Raw genomic sequence first — 13,157 nt, forward strand, 5'->3', positions numbered from 1 at the left:
TTCTATCAATTATATGCCATCCACAAATAGTCTGGGTTAGCTATCTTTAGAATGTTGTTTTAATGAATTAATTATTTATTTTAATTTAGCCAGCCAAACCATAAGGCTGGCACATCAGAGCAGTCCGTCCATCAGAGCTTTGTGTGTGCGCGCGCATGTCCTCATGCTTTCATTAAACTAAAATGAGATTTGCATGTCATGCCGCCTTTAGCTTTAGTTTCTGTGACAAAATAAGAGAGATTGTGGATAATTAAGTTATTCCATGAAATCAGGTTAAACGGGAAAAGGATAACTTTGTACGAAATGCCCGACAAAATCATTTCTGCTTAGAATGTAAACAAACCAGTGAAATGACCATAGCAATTTGTGAAAAATGCTATAATAATTCTTGAAAAATAGAGATGTTCTTACCATCAAATACTTTTATTCGATAGGGGAAGGTCTTTTTTTGGGGGGGGGGTTCAAGTAGGGTGTGTTGTGTGCCACCCCCCAATAAATAAAGATTATATATAAAATAAATAAATAATTGGTCGTCCTTGGTTGGTTCAGCAACACGCTCCACCATTTTCTTTTCTTTAGGTTTTTTTTTGGTGGTTGGCAAACCAACTTAAAGGTGCATTACCACCACTGACTGGGCTGGAGTGTGGAACAGGAGATATTTGGGGGGGCGGCATATTATTTTAGCAATTTTTCTGTTTCTTTTAAATACTTTATCAAGTGATTTTATATCTGACTTTATGTGCTCTGCCATTTAGTTTTTCTCTACTCACGGTATCCTTGACTTGCAAGTGACGTTAAAGCAAAATAGAAACCCGGATGTCGGCCATGTTGGTGGATATACAAATGCGGGGTCAAGCAACATTCCATGCAAAACATAGTCACGCATGTGCAACTCCTGTTTTTCCACTGCTTTTAATCGTTCTTTTAGCTCTGCCATATCTTTGTGGTCACAACAGTAATCGTGACCGTGGCAAGGAAACTCTGAGGCTTAGTACAGAGTGGAGACGAGCACGGCTGAACAACATCGGCAGGGCTGATCTAACAGAGGCTAAAACCAAAACAGCTCGTGTTTGCAGTAATCATTTTATCTCAGGTGAGATTCAAAAGCTTTCTCAGTGTGATCATGGAATAATTTTTTGTGTTGCTAGAATTTTGCTATAAAATGAGTGTTCTCTTGTAGTTCACTCAGTTAGAATTTTAACATGTGTATTACCATTTCGCTTCTAGGAGCGCCAGCAAAATTACACGATAGAAACAATCCAGGATGGGCACCCACTCAGAAAATTGGCTACGTTTCATCCAAGGTCAGACTTGATTCTTTGGCAGCCAAACCAGATAGAACGCGATATCTGGGTACTCGATAGTTGGTAGAAGTGTCTTTTTTTTTTTTTTTTTTTTTTTTTTTTTTTTATAAAGTAATATGGGTCAAAACCCACACACATCCATCTTTTCTCTTTGTATCGAATTTTCGCTGGACCGTTCAAATCATAGTACCGGTAATACTGAGAAAATTCAGCATTGTTTACAGACACGCTTTTAGCGGCTGACATCCTAGTTGCTTTGTTTATCCACCAGCATGGCGGACGCTCAGGACGTAGCACGTTTTGATCACGTGGTTGCAAGTCATCTGTATGAGCCGATGTCCTAGTAATAGAGTAGCCAATCAGAGTGCGCGATTGCTCATATCCAGTGAATGTGGATAGAATCGTGTTAAATATTCCTCCTGCATTCATGATTGCAGCTGTGAAATTGGTCTGCAGTGAACCTTTTGGTTGAGGAGGTTGTTTGGTTCTGATGTGCAGTAGCAGGTTCATTGTTGTACTGGTTTTATCAGTTATGTCATCTTTAGTTTCTTGCAGTGGAGATAATTTATCAGCCTACCACATAGTCATAATGGCGGTTATTGGACCATTAGCAGATTAACTTTTGCCCTTGTCAAACAGCTCTGGGTTGTGAGACACAAAATGAACGAGACTCCGCCAAGCCAAGCAGCATTGTGATGACGTTTCCACAACCTGCACCCTAATTGGTTTGATGTGTTCCTTTTGCTGACCAAAAAAAAAAAATTGAGGAAAAAAGTCCCTTTTTTGCACACGAACATTCACTTTTGATGTGAAAGGCTTAATTCCCAGTATATTCTCATCTCATCTCATTATCTCTAGCCGCTTTATCCTGTTCTACAGGGTCGCAGGCAAGCTGGAGCCTATCCTAGCTGACTACGGGCGAAAGGCGGGGTACACCCTGGACAAGTCATCACAGGGCTGACACATAGACACAGACAACCATTCACACCTACGGTCAATTTAGAGTCACCAGTTAACCTAACCTGCATGTCTTTGGACTGTGGGGGGAAACCGGAGCACCCGGAGGAAACCCACGCGGACACGGGGAGAACATGCAAACTCCACACAGAAAGGCCCTCGTCGGCCACGGGGCTCGAACCCGGACCTTCTTGCTGTGAGGCGACAGCGCTAACCACTACACCACCGTGCCACCCCCGGTATATTCATTTGAAGAAAAAAATTTTTGGATGAAAAATCACAGATATCTCAGGCTTGCTCATCATGGATAAATTAGGGATAAAATTAGCTCATATGTTTAAACTCTGTAATTTTCTGCAAAGCTGCTTTGCAGCAATGCTAAAAGCGATATATAAATAAACTTCTGTCAGAATCCATGCTGTTGATATCTGAATGATAAATGCTGGAGATTCGGTTGAGGTCCAGTGATACTGAGCTTGTCTGGTCTTGTTCATAACTTTTTTTTCATCTTACATAACCATGGTGCCCAACCCAAAACACAACACCCAGCAGGTTTGTAATGATGGTGAGACTCGTTCAACGTAAGAACAGGATTTCTTGTTAATCATGAAGTTTTGAATTGTCATGAAGTAAATGAGGCTAGGCACAGGCATGAACAGTCAGGATCAAGATTATCCCTGATGCCCTTTTTAAAATGTATTTATTTTTTGGCACTGGAGATTTTGGCCTAAAGGCTAATTCGAGTCTGGAAGTGCTCCTGAGCGCTGCCTTAAATAAACTGCAAGCCTGTCAAGAACTTGAATTCTGCAGGTTCGAACACCAAAACCTGCTGAAGTGTGGGAGTGATTGACATGTGAACTGACAAAAGCACTGCTATTGCCAGCTGTTAGACTGGAAAAGATGAGCACTGTTGGGCCAAGTATCAGATAAACAACAAGATATGAAAATGTAAATGGGGAGAAATTGGTACTGAAAAGCAGACACATGTCTCGATCAATACATCAGTTTAAAATGAGCTCCATCTCAGTCCTGAGTTTCATATAAAGTCTGTCGAGCAGCAGTTTTTTTTTTTTTTTTTTAATATATTATATAAACTCTAGCAAAGTTGTAAGTGCAGTTTTAAAGGAGGTCATTTTTTTTAATCTTCCTTGAGTAAATATGTAAAGACATTTATTTACTGTGTTGCATTCATATACGGGTTGTTTTACAATCAGGGTATGCAAGCTAAAAATCACATTTAACACTTCAATATCAAAAGGCTTGACTAAATAAACTTGGTTGTTTATTGTAGCTCTGTGATAGCTCTATTTACCATGCAAAAAAAAATTTGGTGATAATGTTATTTTTGGTGAATATATAGCAATATATGTCATATTTAGCAAAATTACTCGTGTCATTTAGAAAAAGTGCTTTTTTTTTGACCACAGGTAGCTCCAAAAGGGATGCACTTAAATCATTCTTTATACCAGACCTGGGCATTTTACGGCCCGCGGGCCGCATCCGGCCCTTTGGTTCATTCTGACCGGCCCGTGTAAGGTTAATTAGAAATTACAAAATAAACGTATTTTCTAATTTTACCTCATGCATGGACTGAATGTGCATTGCTTTTATTTTGAAGTTGTGTTCAACAAAAACGCAATGCGCGCGACATGAACATGACATGAAATCCCACAAAACCTAATCCCGTGATAACTACTTCCGTAATTTGTCCCAGACCAACCACAAACTTGTACGTCATCCTTCAAACGGTCCAGCCAATCACATAGTGTGACGTCACCAGCAGGCGCCGGAGCCCGAGCCGATCTGTAGATCTGATACCTACACCGAATCGACGTTGTTGCGAGCAGGTCACATGAGGTGATTAGACTACAAATGCGGGCATCGTTATTATAATATGATGTATCTTGCTTGATATTTGGAGTAGAAAGACAATATTGTGATGTCTTTATTGTGTTTTGGGGTGAGTGTGACTGGAAAAAAAAAAAAAAGGTACAAATGTTCACATTTTGTTAACCATTGTTTTGGGAAATTTGATTGAATAAATTACATTTTTTTGTAAGGCAACCTCGTTTTTTCCATACTCTTACCAGTCTTAGCAGCTTGTAAAAACAATGTTATTTACTGCTTTATATAAAGAAATACAATTAATATTATGCAGAATTTAGTTCAGCCTTTTGGTCCGGCCCTCCACAAAATTTTCTGTTTCTCATGTGGCCCCATGGAAAAAATAATTGCCCACCCCTGCTTTATACCATAAAACAAATATTTGGTTCCATATCATTGGAAACATAGTTAAGTTTTAATGTTGAATGCCAGTAAGTTTTCAGACTATTTTGATCAAATTAGTATGTAATTGTGTAAAAAAAAAGTCCTCTCCGAGACAGCTAATTTTTCAATATAAAATAACATATCTAAAATGATTATTTTCATCCTAAAATGTGGTCAAGATATTGGGACATAAATATTAGAGACAACTAACACAAAGCTTACAGCCTTATATTTAAAAGCATTATGGAAGTAGTGGATTCTGAATTGTCAAAAAAAAAAAGTCCTCTCCGAGAATCACTTCATTTGTTTCTCCCATCTTATAGCACATTACACAAAACTACCATACGCATATGTCAAAAAATTGCCTGAAATCTGTTCTTTAACTTGTCCTTCACTTAAAAACTGGTACAAGAACCAGTTTGAATCAATTTGAATTTTGGACCCCTGTGACACAAACTTTGTACCCTGATTGTAAAACAACCCATACAGACAATATTTTTGTTAAATGGAAATGTTTGTCAGTGTGATGTAGCTCGGTGAGGGGTAACAGAGTTACCATGGTAACAGCCCCCAGTAGCAGTTTAAACTTGTTTATTGCTGCTTTGGAAAAATTTTGTTTATGCAATTGTTGATTATTTTACTGATTTTTCATTTTATACACATCAAAGCAAGCCACTAGTATGGCTTAGAGAAGTTGCACGTGACCCTGATTTACTTTTTAAACATGTTTGTTTGATGTGATATTCTATATTAATACCACACTAGGATGTTATGATAGACTAATAAACATGTTGCATTCGACTTGTTTTGGAAGCCATGCCCTAATGGTTAGAGACCAGAAGGTCGCCAGTTCGATTCTCTGGACCAGCAGGAATTGCTGAAGTGCCCTTGAGCAAGGCACCTAACCCCCAACTGCTCCCCAGGCTGCTCTGGGTATGTTGTATGTCACTCTGGATAAGAGCATCTGCTAAATCCCTGTAATGTAATGGAACATTGACGCCTCCATGTTAGTCATTCATGAGCAACAAGCTAGCCACCGGACTCTGAGAGATGTGATGAAAAACAGTATAGTGAGTGTCCTAGGTTTAGCAAGCTAATATTACTGTTGCTTGATCTACAGGAAATACTAAAGTGTAAGTCACGTAACTGTAACTAGGGCTACTTGCATAAGTTTACTATTGATGCTGTGAGCAGCCATGTTGATTTGTTATCATTGAAGTTGAACAGACCGTTTCATGGTCGATGGTCAGAATTCACGACATGTAAACGAATGCCTTTAATGTTGTTCTGCACAGACTAGGGTTGGGTATCGGGTTTTGTTTTGTCTTTTTTAACAAAAGTGGTACTAAAACAATACGTTTAAAATGGTGCCAGTGCCTGAACCAGTAGTTATAAAAATGAAGTGATAACGTTTAAAGTAGGGGTTGACCGATAATCGGCCTGGCTGATATATCGGGCCGATATTCTGCATTTTTAGGGTTATCGGTATCTGCCATAATTTCCACCGATATGCCGATAACATGCCTTTTTGCAGCCATTTCGTTCTTAACGCGACTGTCACTGCACGTCCTTTCCTGCACTCGCCTCTGAGTTCAAGAACATGGTCCCGCCCACCACAACATCTGATTTGTTTGGCACGAGAGATATAGTCAATCAACACGCGTAGCTAAACGCTGTGAACTGTTTCAAGGCGGCCGTACGGGCACTCGGGCAGAAGCGGCACAAGGGATACAGCCAATCAACACACGTAGCTAAACGCTGTGAACTGTTTCAAAGCGGCTGTACGGGCACTCGAGCAGAAGCGGCACAAGGGATACAGCCAATCAACAAGCGTAGCTAAACGCTGTGAACCGTTTCAAGGCGGCCGTATGGGCACTCGGGCAGAAGCAGATCCCACTTCAAGGTAAGGACACGCTGCTTTTGCCGCAATAAGTCACACAAACACAAGTTGTAAAAGCACAACATCATTATATGTTTACATTCTTCATCTACTACTCGTTAAAATTGTCCATTTGCATCTGTGTAGCCAGGCAAACTTAGCTTACGGAAGGAAGCACTTGAATTAGCCTACAACCAACTAGTCTCGCTGAAACTACATGTAATGTTGTCCATAGTAAGCAGTCCCCAGCATAACGTAGGCTGCAGTCATTTTTAAATCCCCGTCTGGAAACGTTGTGAATGTGTCAGTAGTTCTACTCGAACAGTAGAATGACAGCCATACAGAGAGGTGGTCAAGGGAAGACGAAATAAAACGTAGTGTTTGTGTTCTGTAGGCTAGCGCAAGCCTACTGGCTATTTGTTATGGTGATGAGTAAACTTCATGACGTGACTCATGCTCAAAAAGCGCATTGCACTTGTATATGTTAGGCAACTTTATAAAGCGCTATTTGAACATTTAAACAAGCCAGGTGTGATATGGTGCTAGTAGGCTGTGTAATACTGTAGGGAGTTTGTCAGGATGCTTGTTGTGGGCTCAGTAATTAATTGTGTCGTGGATGCACACTTGCTTGGATAAACGGTAATGAACGAAATACATCAATTAAACTCTTGACTTAAATGTTCTTATGCTACTTCACATTGCGCTGTAATGTACTCCACTAGTATTTATAATTCTTGCGCAAGTGATTCTCCTCGCTAGCACTTCTGATTCGGAAAGCAATATACTCTTAAAGGAGCAGCCGCTCCTTTTAACCAGAGCTTTTAACACTCCGTTCTCACTTTCTCTATCCAGAATCCAGAGTGTATTTTCATTTATTTTCCACTGAAAATGGTGAGCTGTAATATAGTAGGGAGTGATTTTTTTATTGGTGAATATTTATTTTATTATTATTTTATTTCTCATTTTATTCTAACTAATGTTTGACTTTATTGTACAAATGCTGCTGGCATCTCCCTGCACAAAATTTCATGTTCAATTTTACAATTAAACATACATTTCATGGATATGAAGGTCTGTGTCAGTGTGTGCTATGTTTAATTTCATGTGAATTATAATGTTTACATTTATCGGTTGCACATATCGGTTATCGGCATCCCAATTCCATAATTATCGGTATCGGCCCTGAAAAAAACATATCAGTCGATCCCTAGTTTAAAGAACTGCCTTTTTGCTTTAAGGAAAATTTGAACTTCAAATTAAATAATATGTATTTAGGCATTTAAGGTAGTTACGAGCCACCTTAGTCTGTTGCCATCGGAGCAAGTGTCACGTTCACTTGTGAAGGCGCATGATGTGCAGTGATGCTTATGTTGCCTGTAATGTCTGTTTCAGAGCACCAAAGGGCAAGTGTGTGGGGTGTTTCTTTTTTTTACTAAGTAGATTTTAAATTAATTCCATTTCTAGAAGGAATGGTGTGTAATGTAGTGTGAATAAAATATGGTTGTTTAATTTCAGTTTGTTTGCAGAGAAATAATTAGCAGTAAACACAATTTCAGAATCTTTTGCCGTACTTGATAAAACCCTGGATTGTATGTGACAGTGAATTTATATGTAATCACTCAAACTTTTTCAAATATCATTTAATAGTCTTTAACAAAATCTAGGCTATGAAATAACTAGCATTTATTACATGTACTCGTTATGCTCCACTACTACCTTCAGAATGTGGAAATCTCAGTTTCTGGCTTTTTTTTTTGTCATTCTTTTTTTATGTATTTCTTTTATTACTGTACCTCTAAGACTTGTGTAATATTGTACTTGTACTGACTCTTACATCCCACTGTATCAATTCGTATCCTACATTGCAATACATATCCTGTGAAGTTGACATTTATACAGTAATCTTGGTAGGAGCTTACATACAGTGGTGCTTGAAAGTTTGTGAACCCTTTAGAATTTTCTATATTTCTGCATAAATAGGACCTAAAACATCAGATTTTCACACAAGTCCTAAATGTAGACAAAGAGAACCCAGTTAAACAAATGAGACAAAAATATTATACTTGGTCATTTATTTATTGAGGAAAATGATCCAATATTACATATCTGTGAGTGGCAAAAGTATGTGAACCTTTGCTTTCAGTATCTGGTGTGAAACCCCCACCCTTGTGCAGCAATAACTGCAACTAAATGTTTCTGGTAACTGTTGATCAGTCCTGCACACCGGCTTGGAGGAATTTTAGTCCATTCCTCCATACAGAACAGCTTCAACTCTGGGATGTTGGGGGGTTTCCTCACATGAACTGCTTGCTTCAGGTCCTTCCACAACATTTCGATTGGATTAAGGTCAGGACTTTGACTTGGCCATTCCAAAACAGCCTTCTTTAACCCTTCTTTGGTAGAATGACTTGTCCGCTTAGGGTCGTTGTCTTGCTGCATGACCCACCTTCTCTTGAGATTCAGTTCATGAACAGACGTCCTGACATTTTCCTTTAGAATTTGCTGGTATAATTCAGAATTCATTGTTCCATCAATGATGGCAAGCCATCCTGGCCCAGATGCAGCAAAACGGGCCCAAACCATGATACTACTGCCACCATGTTTCACAGATGGGATAAGGTTCTTCTGCTGGAATGCAGTGTTTTCCTTTCTCCAAACATAATGTTTCTAATTTAAACCAAAAAGTTCTATTTTGGTCTCTTCCATCCACAAAACATTTCCAATAGGCTTCTGGCTTGTCCACATGATCTTTAGCAAACTGCAGATGAGCAGCAATGTTCTTTTTGGAGAGCAGTGGCTTTCTCCTTGCGACCCTGCCATGCACACCATTGTTGTTCAGCGTTCTCCTGATGGTGGATTCATGAACATTTGACATTAGCCAATGTGAGAGAGGCCTTCAGTTGCTTAGAAGTTACCCTGGGGTCCTTTGTGACCTCGCCGACTATTACACGCCTTGCTCTTGGAGTGATCTTTGTTTGGCCGACCACTCCTGGGAAGGGTAACAATAGTTTTGAATTCCCTCCATTTGTACACAATCTGTCTGACTGTGGATTGGTGGAGTCCAAACTCTTTAGAGATGGTTTTGTAACCTTTTCCAGCCTGATGAGCATCAGCAATGCTTGTTCTGAGGTCCTCAGAAATCTCCTTTGTTCATGCCATGATACACTTCCACAAACATGTGTTGTGAAGATCAGACTTTGATAGATCCCTGTTCTTTAAATTAAGCAGGGTGCCCACTCGCACCTGATTGTCATCCCATTGATTGAAAACACCTGACTCTAATTTCACCTTCAAATTAACTGCTAATCCTAGAGGTTCACATACTTTTGCCACTCACAGATATGTAATATTGGATCATTTTCTCCAATAAATAAATGACCAAATATAATATTTTTGTCTCATTTGTTTAACTGGGTTCTCTTAGGACTTGTGTGAAAATCTGATGTTTTTTAGATCATATTTATGCAGAGAAATAGAAAATTCTAAAGGGTTCACAAACTTTCAAGCACCACTGTAGTTGTCCAGGTTATGCACTTTTTAGACGGTCCCTTACTTTCATCATTATTGTAAAGCACTGGTGATCTGTCCAGACTGCTGTGTAGGGGTGGGTTGATTCTGCCTGATTATTGAAGTGCTTGATTTCACATAAATTGACTGATTTTAATGTATGAATGTAATTTAACAAAAGGGTAATGTTTTAAATAAAAAGTCAGTTTTCAGATCTTAAAGCGATGGCCACTCTTATAGCATGTGGTTTGACTACAATGATTTCTGCTTGCTTTTTTTTTTTCTCCTCTCTCCACCTATATTATGATTATTGAAGCATGTAATTTCATTGAATGTGTCGGTTTTATTGTTTAACGCTTATGCAAAACTGGTCTTGCTGCTCAGCTATAGAAGTCACAGCACCTGCTTTGGTTTGGGAAAGTGTAGCAGTTTGTAGCGATGCAGTGACTTTTTTTTTTTTTTTTCTTCTTCATTATTTACACTGCCATCCACGTTGAAATAACATAACATTTAAGCTTCTAATAGCCTTGGACGAGTATAGCAAAGCAGCAAGCCCTACCCCTTGCTTATCTTGTAAAATGACATGCTTTCTGTTCAAAGGTGGCGTGGTAAGTTATCGGCACCCCAGGTGGGATAATGCTGCTTCTCCTGAGTGGTTTTTTTTTGTTTTGCTTGCAACGTTTTTCAGTCGTGACCAAAGTAAGCATAACTGTTAAAACTGGAAAATCAAAACAGAGTTATTTGTTGTGGAAACCAAAGGGGAAAGTAAGTTTCAGTGTCTGTGCCAAAACTGGAGTTGGAGAACCCGGAGTGGAATTTACACCACAGGAAAGGAGCGCGTGAAACAAGCGGTGATTGGGAGGATGTGAATAAGTGAAACTGATGCGTTACCATACCTGACTGACTTACTACGACTTTTTTCCCCCCCTTTTCATCCTGACTGTGTAAATGAACTGTTTTGGTTGCTGAGGTGGTGAACTGGATTATGATAATGTGCGCCAGCTCGTGTGCAGCCTGCAACAAATGCTCCTGATCCTTTTTCTCTATTTTTTTTTCCTCTACTTATCTGTTTTTTGTGTGTTTTTTTTTTTTTTTTTTTTAAATGGTTACCATAACACTGTAATCAAGCCACTATGAGGGTTGCAAGAGTTTTGGTGTTTTTGCTCGCAGTTGCAAAATGTTTTTTTTTTCCAGTGCGGCCACGCAACAACTCCACGCTGCCTGCATTGTTTACACCAGGGATCAGCTGATTGAACTGAAGCCGGACACTCTAGCGACAAGACCGGAAGAGATCCCTGTGGAAATTTGGTGGAAAGCACACAGAGGATGCAGAAGAAATAAGAAGCTGCAGAGGAAATAAGAAGCTACGGAGGAAGAGGGTGGCTTTGAGACAACGGAAGCTTATTGAAAAATCTTATAAGCCGTGTCTCCCTTCTATCATCATGGGGAACGTGAGGTCCCTCGGGAATAAAATGGACGAGCTGACGGCACTGGCCCAGAGTCAGACGGAGTATCAGGAGTGCAGTTTAATGTGCTTCATGGAGACATGGCTGCACCGGGATGTTCCTGATGACAATGCTTCAATCAAGGGCTTCCACACGGTGCGTGCGGACAGAGACTGCGCCAGGAGCGGTAAGCGCAAAGGGGGAGGGCTTGCCGTTCTTGTGAACAACCGGTGGTGTAACCCAGCTCACATCACCGTGAAGGAGCGCATCTGCAGCCCGGATTTTGAACTGTGTGCTGTCGGACTTCGTCCATATTGTCTGCCCAGGGAGTTTTCCAATGTTATCATGGTGGCTGTTTGTTTCCCCTCTCTGCAAACCCGCACACTGCTTGTGACACTATCCACTCTGCAATAGCCCGGCTACAGACAACACCCGAGCGCATTCATTGCTATCTTGGGTGACTTTAATCATGTTAATTTGGACAAAACACTTTCCACTTTCACCCAATTTGTGAATTGTCCTACCAGAGAGGGAAGAACAGTAGACCTGGTGTATGCTAATGTTAAAGAGGCTTACAGCTCTCTCTCTCTCTCTCTCTCTCTCTCTCTGTGTCTCCCCCCCCCCCCCCCAAACTGGGCAGGTTAGGCCACAAGCTGATTCACCTCTCCCCCTGTTATGTGCCTCTGGTGACTGCCCACCACATCAAAGATAGTGAGGAGATGGACAGACGAGGCCAACGAGACATTGCAGGGATGCTTCGAGGTGACAGACTGGCAGACACTCTGTGAGCCCCACGGAGACGACATTGATGGGCTCACAGAGTGCATCACGGGATACATCAACTTCTGCGTGGACACCATTGTCCCAGCTAGGACTGTCAGCTGTTACCCCAACAACAAGCCGTGGGTAATGAAGGACATCAAAGCCGTCTTAAATGAGAAGAAGAGGGCTTTCAGAGCCGGTAATAAGGAGGAGGTGCGAGCAGTACAGCATGAACTGAGAGCAATGATCAGGGAGGCCAAGGATAAGTACAGGAGGAAATCGGAGTGGAAACTCCAACAGAACAACATGAGAGAGGTGTGGAGTGGAATGAAGACAATCACTGGTTACAAGCCAACCAACAGTGAAGGAGTGGATGGCAATGTGGAAAGGGTGAATGAGCTGAATATCTACTTTAACAGATTTTGATGGCGTGACCCCAACCCACCACCACCATTCTTCTGCGGGATGGCTACAACCACACACTTTACATTCTCTCCCCTCCCCTGCCTCTTCTTGCCCTACCTCATCCCCATTTCATGACTTTGCTCGCACCTCCTCAACAGACCCCCTGGCTGAGCACCCCCCTACCAAGAAACACCTTCATCCCTCCCCCACCTGCCACCCCCACACTGATAATCAGCGAGGAGCAAGTGAGAAGACAGCTGAAGAGACTCCATGCAGGAAAATCAGCAGGCCCGGATGGTGTTAGCCCCAGAGCCCTGAAGACCTGTGCCCTCCAGCTGAGTGGAGTACTTCAGCATGTCTTCAACATGAGCCTGGGTCTTCAGAGGGTCCCCATGCTGTGGAAGACATCATGCCTTGTCCCTGTACCGAAGAAGCCGCGTCCTAGCGACCTCAAAGACTACAGGCCCATGGCATTGACGTCACACATCATGAAGACCCTGGAAAGACTCATCCTGGAGCAGATCCGGCCTATGGTCCAACCACTTCTTGACCCCCTTCAGTTCGCCTACCAGCCCCGTCTTGGAGTAGAGGACACAATCATCTACCTGCTCAACAAAGTCTACTGACACC

At 41.2% G+C, this 13,157-nt stretch overlaps 1 protein-coding gene across 2 annotated transcripts in view; it reads left to right on the forward strand.

Moving 5' to 3' along the window:
- Nucleotides 1–13,157, forward strand: part of zdhhc5a (zinc finger DHHC-type palmitoyltransferase 5a) — a 79,784-nt gene that overhangs the window by 42,264 nt on the left and 24,363 nt on the right. Inside the window, exons 2-3 of one of the 2 annotated variants that reach the window (XM_060926368.1) lie at nt 957–1,093; nt 1,228–1,304. The exons of the other annotated variant lie outside the window; for it this stretch is intronic. The gene's annotated coding sequence lies outside the window, so the exon portion shown is untranslated. The remainder of the gene's footprint in view (nt 1–956; nt 1,094–1,227; nt 1,305–13,157) is intronic. 2 annotated transcript variants of the gene reach the window in all.

This window comes from Neoarius graeffei, chromosome 7, assembly GCF_027579695.1.
Source record: "Neoarius graeffei isolate fNeoGra1 chromosome 7, fNeoGra1.pri, whole genome shotgun sequence".
NCBI classification, from domain to species: domain Eukaryota; kingdom Metazoa; phylum Chordata; class Actinopteri; order Siluriformes; family Ariidae; genus Neoarius; species Neoarius graeffei.